Below are 15,016 nucleotides of genomic sequence, written 5' to 3' on the forward strand. Positions count from 1 at the left end.
AAGGAAATGCAGAACTGAAGAATGCAATGGAATGTTTGGAAGCAGACCTGGGTGTGGCCTGAAAGTCTAGAAAAAGGAATATGTGGATGAGATCAGGAAGCTGACTGTGAAAAGTCCCAGAGGCTTATTTGACCTGGTTCCAACCCTCCCTTCTAGAGAGCTCAGTCCCTCAGAGGTAGAGAGAGCTCTGAGTATGTGAATAGGCTCAAGGACACTTTGGTTAAATCAGAGTCCCAAGCATAAACATGTCACTTTCACATCTGAGCCACCAAGCAAAATTAATCTACGTCCGTGGCTCAGAGGCTATGGGGACCACCCCACTAACCAGCAGGACAGGAGTAGAACTTCTACTAGAAGCCAGGCCCATTTCCACCCACAGTAGGATATGCATCTTACCTGCAGGTCCATTACACAAGTTTCATAAAATAATAATTAACCTAACCGCAATGCATTTCAGTATTTTCTATTCTATCTCATATTTTCTAAATGCTGGACATGACCCATTAACTGATTTCACAACCCACTTTTGGGTGGCAACCCACAGTTTGAGTGTATCCTTCTGGGGTGGATCCAGAAATGAAAGGGTGTGGTCAGTATTTCTGGACTTTTCCTAAATACTGTCAGCCCCCACGTCCCATTCAGTACCACAGGGATTGCTGGGCTATGCGAGGTGTTAAAAAAACGAAATTCAACCAACTAAATTTGAAGATCTAATTGGCTTTATTAAGTGTTTCATGGATCAGGCAGCATCCCACCTAGCAAGTAGAGTAATGCTCCGAAGGGCAACAGAAAGGTTTTTAAAGGCAAGACAAGGAAGTCATAAACAGCAAAAAGGGTTGTTTCAGAGGTCACCTCCATCTGGGGACAAAAGGGCCTTATTAGGTTGATTCCTTTGGGGAATGGAGAGGGCCCAGATGACATTTTCTTATTGATGCTTACCAGAAAATTCCTGACTGACTACAATCTGGGGGAGGTTGAAACTGCAGCTAGGTGAGGTATTAAGCCCCAGTTTGGTGACTTTGCCTAACAGAAGTGACCCCAGGTTGGGCCTGTGTCTATCTTTTTAACGGTTCCCTCCCTTATGATCAGATTCTCAGCCTGACGGAGAGATGTGATCAGAATGTCAGGCGTCAGCGCCACTGTCAGTTACTGCTCTGTAGCTGCTGCAGCTTTTCTAGCTTCTCTTATGTGGTGGTGTCCATGGGTCATGACATTTGTGCTTTTACCTCTGTGATATTCACAGGTTAATTCAGATTCAATGAGAGCCTTAAGTCGGTCATTCTCTTCAATTCTCCTCTTAAGTTCCAGTATCAGGGAGGTCATCTGTTTGGTAGTTAGTTGTTTAACTGCATTTAAACCTTTTCAGAGAATACAACACTTCAGAGAGATTATTATGGTAATTATTAAGCAGGATGATTCCAATGTTTGGAGTGCATTTCAGAGCCATGGTTCCCAAACCCAAACCAATCAAAATGAAATAAATCAAAGAAAGACACCTTTTTAAGCTAAGTGGCTTGTTCTGTGATCCTACTTAACCGAGTTTCACCTTCCCCAGAAGTGTTAATCCAGCTTCAGCAGGTGGTGTGGCCACAGCACAGACGATTCCCTTGCTCAGCTAAAAGATACTCAAGGGCTATACGGTCATCAAGAACAACTTTGGCCAGAGTCCGAGGATCTTTGTTGGGCAGCTATTGCTTCAGTAGCAAATTCTGCAGTAACTTCAGAAATTAGGAGAAGTTCCTGATCATATTCCCCTTTACCTTTACCCCTAACCAGGGAAGCAGGGACCTGCCAAAAGAAACCATGAAAGCCTGTGGGAGGTTTTAAGCCCATGATATAAACGTAGGGGAATTTGCCAATGAGATACCTTATTTTGCTAGTAATAAATTAGGGACACAGTTTTCTCCTAGCCTGAAATTAAAAACTGTTCTAAATTCCAGAGGTTACCACCCTTAGCAAGGGCTGAGGAGCTATGGATGAGAGTGCTATCTTTCCAGGCCAATGCTAGAGTAAAGGAAAGGAAAAGAAGAAGTAGTTTCACATCTAGTTGAAGTATAGTCTTGATCCATCATCTTGGGATGAAGCAGTCTACACCAATGTCAGCTTCTCTTCCTCAATCTGATTCACAGGTGGTCTCCTGTGTCTGTTCAAGACCAGGTGTCAATGTGAGCCGCATTTAGTTGTGAGATGTGTATCCGGGTTTCAATGCCCTCTAATTCTGCAACAGTGTCAGTGGTCAGGAGCACTCAGAAAGGTCCTTCCCAGGGTGACTCAAGAGCTCTCTTCCTCTGATGTTTCCAGTATACCCGGTCGCCAGGCTCTAGTCTGTGACCAACTGGATCCTTTGAACTGGGTTCTGGTAAGGCTTCTTTTACCTGCTGACGATATGCTTGGGCATAATACATTAGACACTTGCATTTTAGCATGATATACAACAAGGGACCAACAAAGGTTGTACACCAATAGACATTGTTCTGCTGCTAACTATCTCACATGGAGTGAGTTTATGTTTTCAAAAGCTGGTACTGTGAACAGTCAGCAAAACCAAAGGCAATACCTTAGTCAGGGAAGTCCAGTCGTTTTTGCAAGTTCAGAAACTTTAAGATTGAGGTCCAGAAGTTTGCGGGGCTTTCCTTAAAGCTTATATGATTTGCACAGTGAAGTGAGGACCCCTATCATTGGAGATTACAGAATGTATACCCTAAGTGGAAACATGTTCTAACAGTTTCTTTGTTACTGTGAGGGCACCAACCGTGTAACAAAGGAAGGCTTCAACTCTCTGGAAAACAGAGTACAATAATAAGAACATTTTATAACCTATATACTAAGTGGCAGTTGAAGTTCAGCTGCAGGTGTTCACAGAGTCCAGTGAGAGGAGGTCTGAGGCCTCTGGAAATCAAAATGGTTTCTCCTTAAAGGCACTAAGTGAGTGAAGAAATGCAAAAACCAAAAGAAAAAAGGAGTCTGACAGGGATCCAGGAAGGGACCGCAGACATCTTGGGGTTCCCATAGCCCTGACTGTTTAATTTGCAATCATTGTTTGCTTAGCTTAATTTCTCTGACTCTGGTGAAGACTGTTGCTACATCACAGGAATATCAGAATGGCAAAAGTCTGGCAATAAAAGGTCAAATTTTGCAGAAGCTGAATGGACTTCATTTACATGTGCCATAATCTCTTTATAGATATATTGGCTATTGAAGAGACTCGGTTTTCTTAAGAAATCAAAGACCTGATTAAGACAATGAGAAGCACAAGAAATTATTCTGATAAAACAAAAACACTAAGGACAAGGAAAACCCTTCACAATCTCTTAATATTAAGCAGACCAATAGTTCAAGAAAACTCTGTTCTTTCACACAAAGAAGAAGTTTCAGTTTTATATAAGATTATTATTGATATTAAAGCTTACTTTTGACATTGAAATCATTTTTAAATAAATTAATTTTAATTTTCACCAGCTTGATCACACACTAACATTCTTTTTCAACAAACTAACATTCAGATTTTGTCCTAAATTGTCCCTCTTTAAAAAACCAGCCTCTCACCTGTGGGACAAAATTACTTTCTTTTCACTTCAATGAAAAATGTGTTTTGATTCTTCACACCTTCTTTTACCAAAACGACACATCCTACTTTTCTTCTCGCAGAGATGTTTCCCTTATTTCTAGTGGCTTTAATAACATTTATGAGAATTCTTAATTTTTAGAAACCTTAATTTCTAGTGAAAAATAAGTAGTAAGCAATTGTGAACTGTCTGTTGCACCAGTATTCTTTATAATGGCAAATTTAAGACTACATTTCGTAATTTCTAGAAACTTGCTTCTTCATAGTACGGTCTTTCAATTAAGTACAAAACATGTTTACCAATAGACCAAATTTATCTTTAGTTTCTCTGTAATAAGGAGACAAAAGTATGTAAATTTAGACTTGCCTAGTAATTATATCTTATTTGGAAATGATTTAGATATTCAATGAACTCCCATCACTTAATTTAACTTAGCAAAATTTTAAGGTTTCAGGTTATCAAAAAGATTTTGGATGCTATTTTTAAGTAAAGATCTTTACTATACCAAGTTATTATTGACAAATTTTGTAACAGTGGTTAAGATGAGCTTATTCTTAGTCACCTTGGGTAGAATATAAAGGATACTTAATGTTGGTAATGCTAAAGACATGTCTAATTTTATTAAACCAACAAACCTAAGCTCATTTTTACTAAATGAAAATTATCCTAGATCACATGCACTTGAAAAACATTTGGGTTAGTTTCTATTACATTTCTGAGATTTAGAAATGTTCAATTTATAAGCACTTATTTTTAAACCAATTAAATAGAGCTTTTTACAAATTAACTTTAGCAATACTATCTGGAGGTAGAAAATGCCACACATATTGTAAAGAAGTGCAAAGAGCAGCAAAAGTCAGGAAAAAGAATAAAACCTAGCTAAACCCTAGAGCAAGAGCCACCCAGTTTTCGTAGAAACTGCCCGAAGCTAACACGCCTGCCCTAAGTTAGATAACCAGAGGTGGGCAGTAGCCTTGGGACATAACCCGGGATAAGTCACGAAGACATGCTTGTGTGAGCTGGAGATTACCGGGAGCGGTTAGGTAACCGGGGCTTTCTCGTTTCAACTCCATTGGTTAAAATATAGAATATATAGAATGTGTTTTAAAATTATTGGTTGTAGAAATGCGCGGGCTTCAGTGCAACGGCTGTGAAAACCCTATATAATCCCTACCTAAAGTTGCCTGGGGGTCGGCAGCTCGGACTCGGCCTGCGTGTCAGGGGAGGTGCTAGCTGGCTGAAGACTTTGCTTGGATTTACATCTCCGTGTCCGTGTGGTTTGCTCTCTGGGGAAACCCCGGAGTCCTGGACCCTAACAATATAAAACACACACACACACACACTCACTCTCACTCTCTCTCTCTCTCTAACTGCAAGTTCCTCCCAGAGTTTACCAAGCATTTTGAGATAAACAAGGGTTGGGGATTGGTAAAAGAATCCGTGGGCTTTGAATTGTTACTGGAGCCACACCTCCAATCCTGTAAAGACTATAGTTGTAAAACAAGAACAGCTGTTTTTAATTCCAGAAAGAATTGGGTTGCCACCTAAATGATATCAAAGGACAGACCCACCCATCCACCTATGTTAGAATATTTTTCTTCCCCTTTGGGTACATTTAACTTGCGGAAAATCCTTTAAAAATTCCTATAAGGTTTTTAATATCAGCTTCCAATTTGGAAGTTATTAAATCCTTTCAAACACCATCTCGGGTTTCAGCCAGGACAAACAATAAAATTTCTTGGCAGTACTGAACAACCTCATGGACCCAAAAGGCATCCTCAAAAACAGTGAAGAAGATACTTCTTCACAAGATCTGGAGTTACTACTAAAGATAGCCTGATAACCTACATGTCTGAGGCAGGCAGAAAGCTGATGCAAGTTCTTGGGATATAATATGAGCAAGCAAGAAGGCAATAGTTAGTCACTCCTAGGAGAGAAAAGATCAATAATCAATTGGTCTGGATTAGGAAGTATTGGGGAGGAAGAATATTCCTCTACCCTTCAAGGTTCTTCTAGCTGGTCTAAGAATCAAATTTACATGAGACATATTGACAGCTGAAAAAAAAAACAAAATTTAATTACATACAACAGGGAATCCATAGACATTAAATTCTAGACAGTCAGGGACAGTGACATATGTATGTCATCCTGAACTAAGGAGAGAGGGTAGGGAAGGAAGGCAATCCACTGGAATATGAAAGAGTAAATGTTTGGTAAACAAATACTTGATGGGCCATACAGAAACAATAGGATAGAGACCAATTTTAACAGATTTAGTCACATCCCTGTCTACCACACCTACTTCATATTATAAAACATTGTTGTCTGTGGTGACAGCTCTCATCCTGGAGGAATCCCTCCATCTAAATTCTTTTTATGCAGTTGCAGGTGTGTGTGTGTGTCTTTCTGCATCTTGATTGTTTTCAGCTGACATAATCTATGTGCCAAAGTGGCATTCTTGGGTCAGCCTGCTCTGCCCATGGCTCCTACAGAAGGGACAATGGGAAATTTTATTTTTCTCTCTGTGCTTGCCTCTATTTACAAAAATTTGAGGATTCTCCCCGAGGGTAAGAAATCTTTTTAACTGTGGCCCTTAGTTCTGCCTTTGACCAAGGAGTGAAAGATACCTGAAGAGGATCTCCTATAGCCCTGGGTGGTTTTTATCTTAAAAGGTAACTGTTTAATAGTAGTTGGCATGGAAAAGAGTCCAGAATGAAAACTCCCTCTTCCACAGGCTAGTGTCTATGGTTTGAACTTCCCACCCTTACCAATGAGAGGAGCACCTGGGTTTTCCTACTGGTATGTCTAAGCGGGGCAAAAAGGAAAAGGGGAGTAATGGGGTTTGAATGATATCAGTGGTCAAACATCAAAAATGGAGTCAGACTCTTCATTACAGGGTTATTACAAGTAGCACTGCTATGAACATTCTTGTATAAGCCTTTGGCAAACATGCATTTCTCCTGGGTTAATCTCCAGGAATACAATTGCTGGATGTATTGACTTTGGTAAATACTGCCAAACAGTTTCTCAAAGTGATTGTATCAAATTACATTCTCTCCAACGTTTGTCTGTACTGCAGCTCGTTTATCCTCCCTGCATTTGAGGGATATTCAGTTTATATAAACAGGATGTTTCCAGTTTTTTTGTGATTATAAATATTCATGTGCAGATTTGTGGTAAGCATAGGTTTTCATTTCACTTGGGTAAATATTATGAATGAGATGGATAGGTTTTATGGTAAGTGTATGCTTAACCTTGTAAGCAAGCGGGCCAGCTGCTTTCTGAAAGTGACTATATTACTTTGCCTTAGCAAGTCCTGTTCCAACTCCAGGGGCCTTTTGAGTTCTGATTCTCCACATTCTCATAAATACTCAGTGTGGTCAGTCTTTCATTTTAGTCTGTTAGGTAAGTGTGAAGTAGGTTTTAATTCATTGTGGTTTTGATTTCCATTTCCTTATTGAACATATTTTCATGTGCTTACATGCCATACAAATATATTGTTTGGTGAAGTGTCTTTTCAAATCCTTTGCTCCATTTTTTAAAACACTGGGCTGTTTGTTTTCTTACTATTGAGTAAATAGGGCTCTTTATATATAATCTTGGATATATAAAGATGTAAGTCCTGGATATAAGTCCTTTATCAGGTATATGATTTACAAATACTTTCTCCTAGCCTGTGATTTCTGACTTGTGATCTGTGAGTTTTCACTACTTTAACATTGGAAGAGCAGAAGTTCTTAATTTTGGTGAAGTTCAAACAATTAACTTTTTTCTTTTATGAATTGTGTTTTTTGTGTCTTATCTAAGAAATCTCTGCTTGCTCTAAGGTCACAAATATTTTCTTCTAGAAATTTTATAATTTGGAGTTTTACATTTAGGCCTATGATAAGGGGGGTTCTGATAATGTACATTTTTAAAAGTCATAGCTTATGTCCAGTAAAACAGTGAAGGTATATAAGGACAGTCATAATTCCTGCGTATATAGTCGAACATTATGGATTTCTGTAACTCAAAGCTTATCTTTCAGAATAAATGACATGAAGCTCTGGGAACAATGGGGCTGCTTTCCTCTTTGTATCCTACCTTTGATAGGTGTGCTGTCAACTATCTATTTAGTAGGCTATAAATACACCCTTCCATGCTATAAATAATTTCACATAGTCTTGGCTTTGTCTCTCTGCTCCTTAGAGGCTCATTTGTTTGGCCTTTCAAAAAGTTAAAAGTTGGGAAGCAGGTTTGCTTAATGAAACTGACAAGCAAACCCTCAGTAGTATAACAAACATATGAGAGTTCATCTTGAAATCAGAATAATTTGTAATTAATAACTTTAAAATTGTCTACCAATGTCCAGGTCCACCTCAACAAACTGACGGATTATTCCTCTCTTAGAGAGTGAAGAACCTTGGATATCTCTTTATTTTTATGTGTACCTTTTTTTATCTACCCTGAGTCACAGTTAAAGTTAATGAGCTATTTATTTCTTTACAGAGGCAAGAGACACCTCCTTGATTTGTGGAGCACCAGTGGCATCCCTGGTTGCATTTGGCCTTGTTCTAGAGTTCCCACAGGTTTCACAATGGGCCTTCAAGCTCAAAAATCCCAGTTCCAGGATTTGAGCTAGATAAAGGACATAACTTTCCTCAAGGTGAAGGAGTTCTCTATATTCCAACACACATGCAATGTCAGAGAGAGTTCACATCTTAGAGAGTCTTTAGGTGGGGGAATCTTTATAGCACTTAGCACATTGTGTCCCAAAGGTAGGACATGCAGCAGAGAACACAACAGACAATGCCAAAGTCTGTTGTGCACCAACTATTGTGTGGGTATGTGTAACCCTCTGCAAAAGACATTTGAAGGAGAGCTATGGTGCACAGGGACAGGGAAGATGGACCTCCCTGATATGCAGACTGTAAACTATGGAGTTAAGCAAGGTGAAGACTTAAGAATCTTATAGTATTATTAGCCCAGCAGTCTCCCATTTCACAAATGAGACCTAAGACTATTTGTCTTGCATCCCCACACAGTCCTATATAACTCCTTTGTGGTCTTCACTGAGCCCAACTTGAATGCCATCCAGTAACCCAGTCTTTTCCAGGTTAAAGATGCCACAGGGCTTTGGTGGTCACTATGAATTATATCCAGATTTACCTTGCTTGCTCTTGGTTTTGAGGTAATTGTGACTTGCGACCCTTGGATCCTTGAGGATGGTCTGGAACCCCACAGTCATGGGGATGGTCAAGAGAACATCACAGGCTACTTTCCACTTGTGTTCTTGAAATTCCCTGTCATAGTTCTAGTATCCTGCTGGAACATATGTGCCGGATGGAATGGAGGGTGGTCTGGCCTACTGCAAAGGAGCACCCAGGATATAAGTAAGTACTACAACAAGAGAACAACAGATTATAAGGAAGTTCTCAGGGTTTGAGCCACACTACTGGAATACCATCCAGACAGCAGTGTTGGTAAGGCCTGAGTCCTGAGGTCTGGTGGATTGTAGAATTGCAGCATTAGAGTCCATTTGGATTCTTGGAAGGGCTTCAGGCCACATAAAGCCTGCTTGTTGCAAAGTTTTATTTAGTTTTGTTTACCACCATAGTTTTGCTTCTCTCACCAGTGCTTTGGAGGATGGAAGGGGGGATGTGTGGTTTGTAATTTATACACGTTGGAAAAGTCGTCCCATAAGGTGAGAATATTACTGAGTTTAGATATGAATCTAAATATGAATCTATGTTTTCCTGGAGAGGAACACATTTTTGGAGATTTGACTGTGGTAGCACCTGCCTTCCAGTAGGGGTCGTCTCGGGCTGCCCACAAAATAAGCCTAACTCAGACCCAGGGATGGCTCCTAACCTCACATCTCTTAAGAGGGTGCTTCCCCACATTACCAGTGGCAGAAGAAAAGCAGGGCACACAAGGAAAAACCACTAAGTTAAAAAATCCAGGTGTGTGCCTAACATTTTTAATTCTCTCATGCTCCTTCATCCAGTTGTGTGCTAAGCTGTCAGGGAGAGTAAGGAGGAACCTGGGGATCACAGGTGGGCCATCTTGGTGGAAGTTATAAATAGATAAGACAGGATGGCAACCTGCTAGTGTCCAGGCAGCCTTTTCTATATTGGGGCTCCATCCTGTGTGGCTCTGTGGTTGTTCTTACATGGGGAAGGGAGGAGGGGTCAGGGACCAGGGTGCTTGTAATTGTATGTATGTGGTGGACTGCTTCACCACATTTCCTTTTGGGTACTTCAACTGCTTTAATTTAGTAAACAGCTTTCCTGGGTAGAAATTCATACTTATAAATCCAATGCAGCAATAAACTTATAAATATTAGGCATCTAGAGATCTCCTAGTTGTTTCAATATTAAGACTAGTTCAGTAAGATTTCACCTTAAAATAAAAAATCTATATTGCTCAAACATTTCAAATCACGCTGTCATCTATCAGACAAAACCCCCATTCCTGTGACAAATATGTAAAACATCAGATACGCAAAGCCACTTTCTTAACACAAAAAAAATATTAATACCAATGGATCTTTTCTCTTAAATATTTCTATGTTTTATTCTAAAGCTTCCCGGGTTAAAAAATGTTTACTACCTGAAGAAGGCAGTTAACATACCAGTGACCTGAAACTACTTACCAGCACTTGGGCTGGGAGGCTAACAACCTTGTTTTAGATCCCATGGGAAGCACTAAACTCTATATATGGTTATGTTAATGATTCATAATGTCAAGAGGGTAATAATTGGTTGAACATATACAATATCTGATATTTGCTTTAAAATATTCCACAAAAAAAGAAAATACATACTTTAATACATAAATAGGGGAATGATCACCTAGACACTTCCCTAGCTTTGTTTTATGTTACATATTTTTTCTCCTTAAAAGTATGTGGTTTTTAGCCAAGTTGAATACTTGATTGAGTTCTGAAATCTTTATATAAATGTACATGTTGATATGTAAACACCTTTACATTAAAAAGTAAAGATATGTAAATATCTCTCGAGATCCTTGAATTTGATGTTACATAGTAATGTCTTTTGCATTTAATTTTAAGACATGAAGAACTGAGGGAGTTGTGCCTTCTTTCATATTCATAGGACTATATAAATCCTGAGGATCTTAAAAATTAAATGCAATTGGATTTTGGATATTTTACATGGCTAGATCTGATTCAAGGTCTGGACTTCTAGGTTCATTCTACTAATAATCCTTTTGAGTCAGAAAATGTATCCTAGCTGCTATATTTAAGTTTCTATATTCTTCATGATATCAATAAACAAGTTAATATCAACATGATTGAGTAACAAGCTCAATAGTTATGCAAAGCGTTACTAATAGAATTCTTGAATCTGTGAAGACTTCCTATTTATAATGAAAATCTTGATTCCTAAAATACACATAATTACTGTTTATTTGTATCTTAATACAAGAAAATGACTTAAAAATACAATATTAATTGTATCAATAAAACTCCAGAATAAAGCCCAATATTTTTTATGCAGTTTCTTTTGTTTTAACTCTCTCCCACAGTGTCATTGCCATTAAGTGTGTGTGATCAAACATGTTCTAGAACTGCACTGCTCAATATAAGTAGCCACTAGCTCTATGTGCTGAGTGCTTGAAATGTGACTAGTCTGAGCTGAGAAGTGCTGCAAGTATGAAGCACACACCAGATTTTGAGACAGTATACAAAAGAATGTAAATATCTCACTAATATTTAATATTGATTATATCTTGACAATATTTTTGACATTTTGGGTTAAATGAAAATGTATTATTAAAATTAATTTCACCTGTTTCTCTTTACTTTCTTAATGTGGCTATTAGAAAATTTTTAATTACATAAGTGGCTCACATTTGTGGCTCACCATTTATTGCCATTGCCCAGTACTGGTCTTGAGTCACCCAGTCATGCATTCTGTGTGTGCTGATAGAGTTCCTTCATTGGATAGATGGACTGGTGCAGTTTTTTTCAATTTGAGGGCATTGGATTTCTAACAATGGATGGTCCTGAGGTCTTAAAAGGTGGAGGCTTTCTGCTATTAGACTGTTCTTAGTGCCAATGCTACTAGAGGGAAAGGGAGAATCTGCTGTTTTACTCCAGAAATCTCAGTCTCCAAAGTTTTGTTAAGAGTTTTATTTCACTACCATTAAACCATACAACGATTTAATGCCAATTCTAAGTATAAAATTAATAATATGATTTCTGGCTTATTAATAAGCCAGTTCTAAATCATTATGTATAATTTCCAGTGATATTAGGAACCATGTATTTTCAGATGCTCAGTTGATTTTGAATTTATGAAGACTTTGACCTAATAGTATTAAAAAGAAAAACAGGCCCAACATGGTGTCACTTCTGCTAGGCCAAGCATCACACCTGAGCTTACAACAGTCTCAGCCTCTCCCAGGAATGGGATTTTAAACCAATCAATCAGGAATTTCCTAACCATTGGTGAAATAATCTGCATAAGGTCCCCTGCTCTTCCTCCTACGTGAGGGCGACCTTTCCTGAAACAATCCCTAATCTTTTCTATAACTTGTCACATCCTCCTGCCTATAAAAACCTTCCATGATGTACACTCCTGCAAGCATCTGTGCTTGGTTGAGGGGATGCTGCCCATTCATGAATCGCTTAATAAAGCCAATTAAATCTCCAAATAGACTGGTTAAATTTTGTTTTTTAACGCTAGTAAAATCAGCATCATGACCCACAGAAGGACAGTCAGGAGACAGTAACCACAGTCATTTGAATAGGGAAAGTTTAACATAAAGAATTTTAACTATTTAAACGGGACTAACCACTATGAGAGAATAAAAGAGAACTTGAAAAAATACCTTAAGACAGAGGGAGAGTATTCAAAGAAGGAACTAAACTTGGAAGTGGAGGGAGTTCCTCCATGAGGTTGGGACCCAGACCTCACTGGAGAGGGTGTGACTGCTGCCAACGGATGGCAGAAGTTCGCCGGGTTGCCCGGGGCCAGAGCTGTACAGTCAGCCGCTGAGGCTGGCAAGCAGGAAACTATGGGCGCTGGCTGACAGGCAGAACTAACCCAACAGCTGGGGTACAGTAGGCAGAAGTTAGAGAGCAGGAAAGCACCTGCGCTTGTGGATGAAATTTACCCTCGAGCACCCCCTACTGATAAAGCTTCACATTGAGCCTGCTGGCAAAGAAGGAAGGTTCCATCAGGAGCAAGGAGGCATTAAGTGACAATTGGCACACCTCCTCTAAAGGTAGGAGGGCCTAATCTTCTGCCATCTGAGGCCTTTTAAAGGTACATAAAAGACCTCCTAGAAGATAATTTTACCAATATTCTTAGTGAGGTTTTGTAATTTCTCCCAGTGGCAATTAAGGGCTTAGCCTTTTACTTTATAAGATCTCTGACTCAGTCTGGCAAGGATGAAAGTTCACTTTTTTTTTTGCCTTAAACATTTCAGGAAGTAGTGGTCCCAAGATCAGTACCAGAAGTTTTGGGTCACCGCTGGTACACCAATCCCAAATTATAAGGAAGAGGGGCCAAGATGTTTAAAATTAACTGACTTGGGGAAGGCTGGGCTTTCCCTCCAGCCAAATGGCATCAAAAGGACACTAATCTAGCCTGAAGGGAAATAGAATGCACATGATATTGAGGGATCTGAGAGGAGAGGGGCACAACAGAGGCAAGACAGTCAAACGGGTAGAAAAACAGGTTTCTGATACTTGCCTGAAGCAACAAGGCCTTTCTAAGCCAGCCCAGGGTCAGAACTTGATACATTAATACCAGTACGCTGTGGAAGGCTGCGAGAGGCTTGGAGGAGGGCACAGAAGACACTAAGGGGTCTCACCGAGTGGGCACTTATTTCATCCTGCATTACATCTCTACTCTTCCTGGGGTCTGTACTGCTCCTTATCTTGGTGACTATGCCAAATTGTTGCAGGGCGGGGTAGAGACAAAATTTAAAAGCATTATTTTGTCACTTGTAGGGACTGCATCACAGAAGGAAGGGGGGAGCGCTCACTCGCCAGAGATCAGAGACCAGCACTTGCAATTCTTTACCTATGAAAACTGCACTCTTCCTGTGATACAAAATGGATTCAGTTTAAGACCCCCTCCATAATTGCCTGTGGTCACGGGAGGAGGAGAATGTTCCTGCCTCGGGACATCCCGGCAGGAAAGATGAGACCTCATCCTGTTTATCAGGGGAGAAAAACTGGGCCTTGTTTTAAGTTCACAAACTTCAAAAAACTGTTTTAAAAGGGGAACAGAAAACAAAAATCTTGAAAAGAGGTCCCAATATTTGTCTAGCAAAATATTAGAGATCTATGAAAGGGTCACAGAGTTTGTTAGCTCAGAGTTTAATTTTTAGAGAATGCAACCTGAAACTGGATTTTCTGTTGAGAATAGGGTCTTGAAAGATCAGCCTCTGCCGTCCAACTCCTCCTGCCTCTCTGTAAATTCCCTGGAGCACTTCACAGTTGAGAGACATCCCCTTCAAATTTCCACCATGTCTCCCGTGTCCCCTGTTGGCTGGCACTCAAAGAAGAAAGTGACATGGTGGGGGCCGGAACAAGGGGCTGGTAGCCAAGAGGCCCTGCTAGTGCCAGCTCTGAAAAAAATGAGCTGCTGCAATAAGGGTGAATCATTTCTCCTCTCTGGACCTTGGCATCCCTCTCTATAAAGTTAGAGTTGTTCCAACTCCAGGGCCTTTTGTCAGAAAAATCAAAGAATGAGAGAGTTGACAGAACTGGGATTTGGGGAAAAGGTGAAGGGAATGAGCAGCAGAGGCAAAAGCCCTTAGCCTGGTTTCCTGGTATCAGCCCTGGAGCAGATGACTCACTCTGGCCTGCCCAGAACTGCCCATGATTCTCTGCCCACCACTCCCATTCTCTCCTCTGACCTCCTTGGGCAGAGAATTCCTGATAAGTCATGTTTGGATTGCCTTAGTCATCAACTCAATAATGACTATTGCTTAGTGCACAAAGAGTCTTGAGGATGACTTATTTGCACCTAGTGACCTAATCTTGCTTAAAAGCTCTAAGAGTCCTAACACACCTATGTAGGCACACGGACAGCAATTTTCCTCTGCCTTGTCCAAAGACCAGGTTTGCAGCCTTCCAGGTACTTTTGTTGCCAGGCAGTCCCATCTGGGGAGGTATCTCCCTGCACTCTAAGTGAAACCTCAACCCAGGAGGTCCCGGACTCTGATAAAGAGAAAGAATTCAAGAACAGGTTCAACAAGTACAAGTAAAAAGGAATTCGTTAAAGGGAAAGTAAAAACAGGTATCAAAGTTGAGTAGTGCCAGGAAGAGTGGCTTATTTATTTGTGCAGTTATGCATGTGGTGAAAAGCAAGAAAGATCAGAGGAAGGAAAGGAAATTTCATTTAACTCTTGCTTGGCATAGGACAAATCCCTTGCCAACTCCTAAAACCAGGGTCCAATGTCCACGTGGATGTGTGTGGTGTGGGAAT

At 40.0% G+C, this 15,016-nt stretch overlaps 1 long non-coding RNA gene across 2 annotated transcripts in view; it reads right to left on the reverse strand.

Moving 5' to 3' along the window:
- Nucleotides 1-701: 701 nt before the first annotated feature.
- Nucleotides 702-15,016, reverse strand: part of LOC130682627 (uncharacterized) — a 34,510-nt gene continuing 20,195 nt past the window's right edge. The window contains exons 2-3 of one of the 2 annotated variants that reach the window (XR_008995922.1): nucleotides 2,042-2,375; nucleotides 702-1,358 (exon numbers count right to left, since the gene is read on the reverse strand). This is a non-coding gene — a long non-coding RNA (uncharacterized LOC130682627). Of the gene's footprint in view, nucleotides 1,359-2,041; nucleotides 4,300-15,016 lie in introns of those variants that run through there. The other variant, XR_008995921.1, reaches the window with a different exon arrangement.

This window comes from Manis pentadactyla, chromosome 1 (assembly GCF_030020395.1).
Source record: "Manis pentadactyla isolate mManPen7 chromosome 1, mManPen7.hap1, whole genome shotgun sequence".
NCBI lineage: Eukaryota > Metazoa > Chordata > Mammalia > Pholidota > Manidae > Manis > Manis pentadactyla.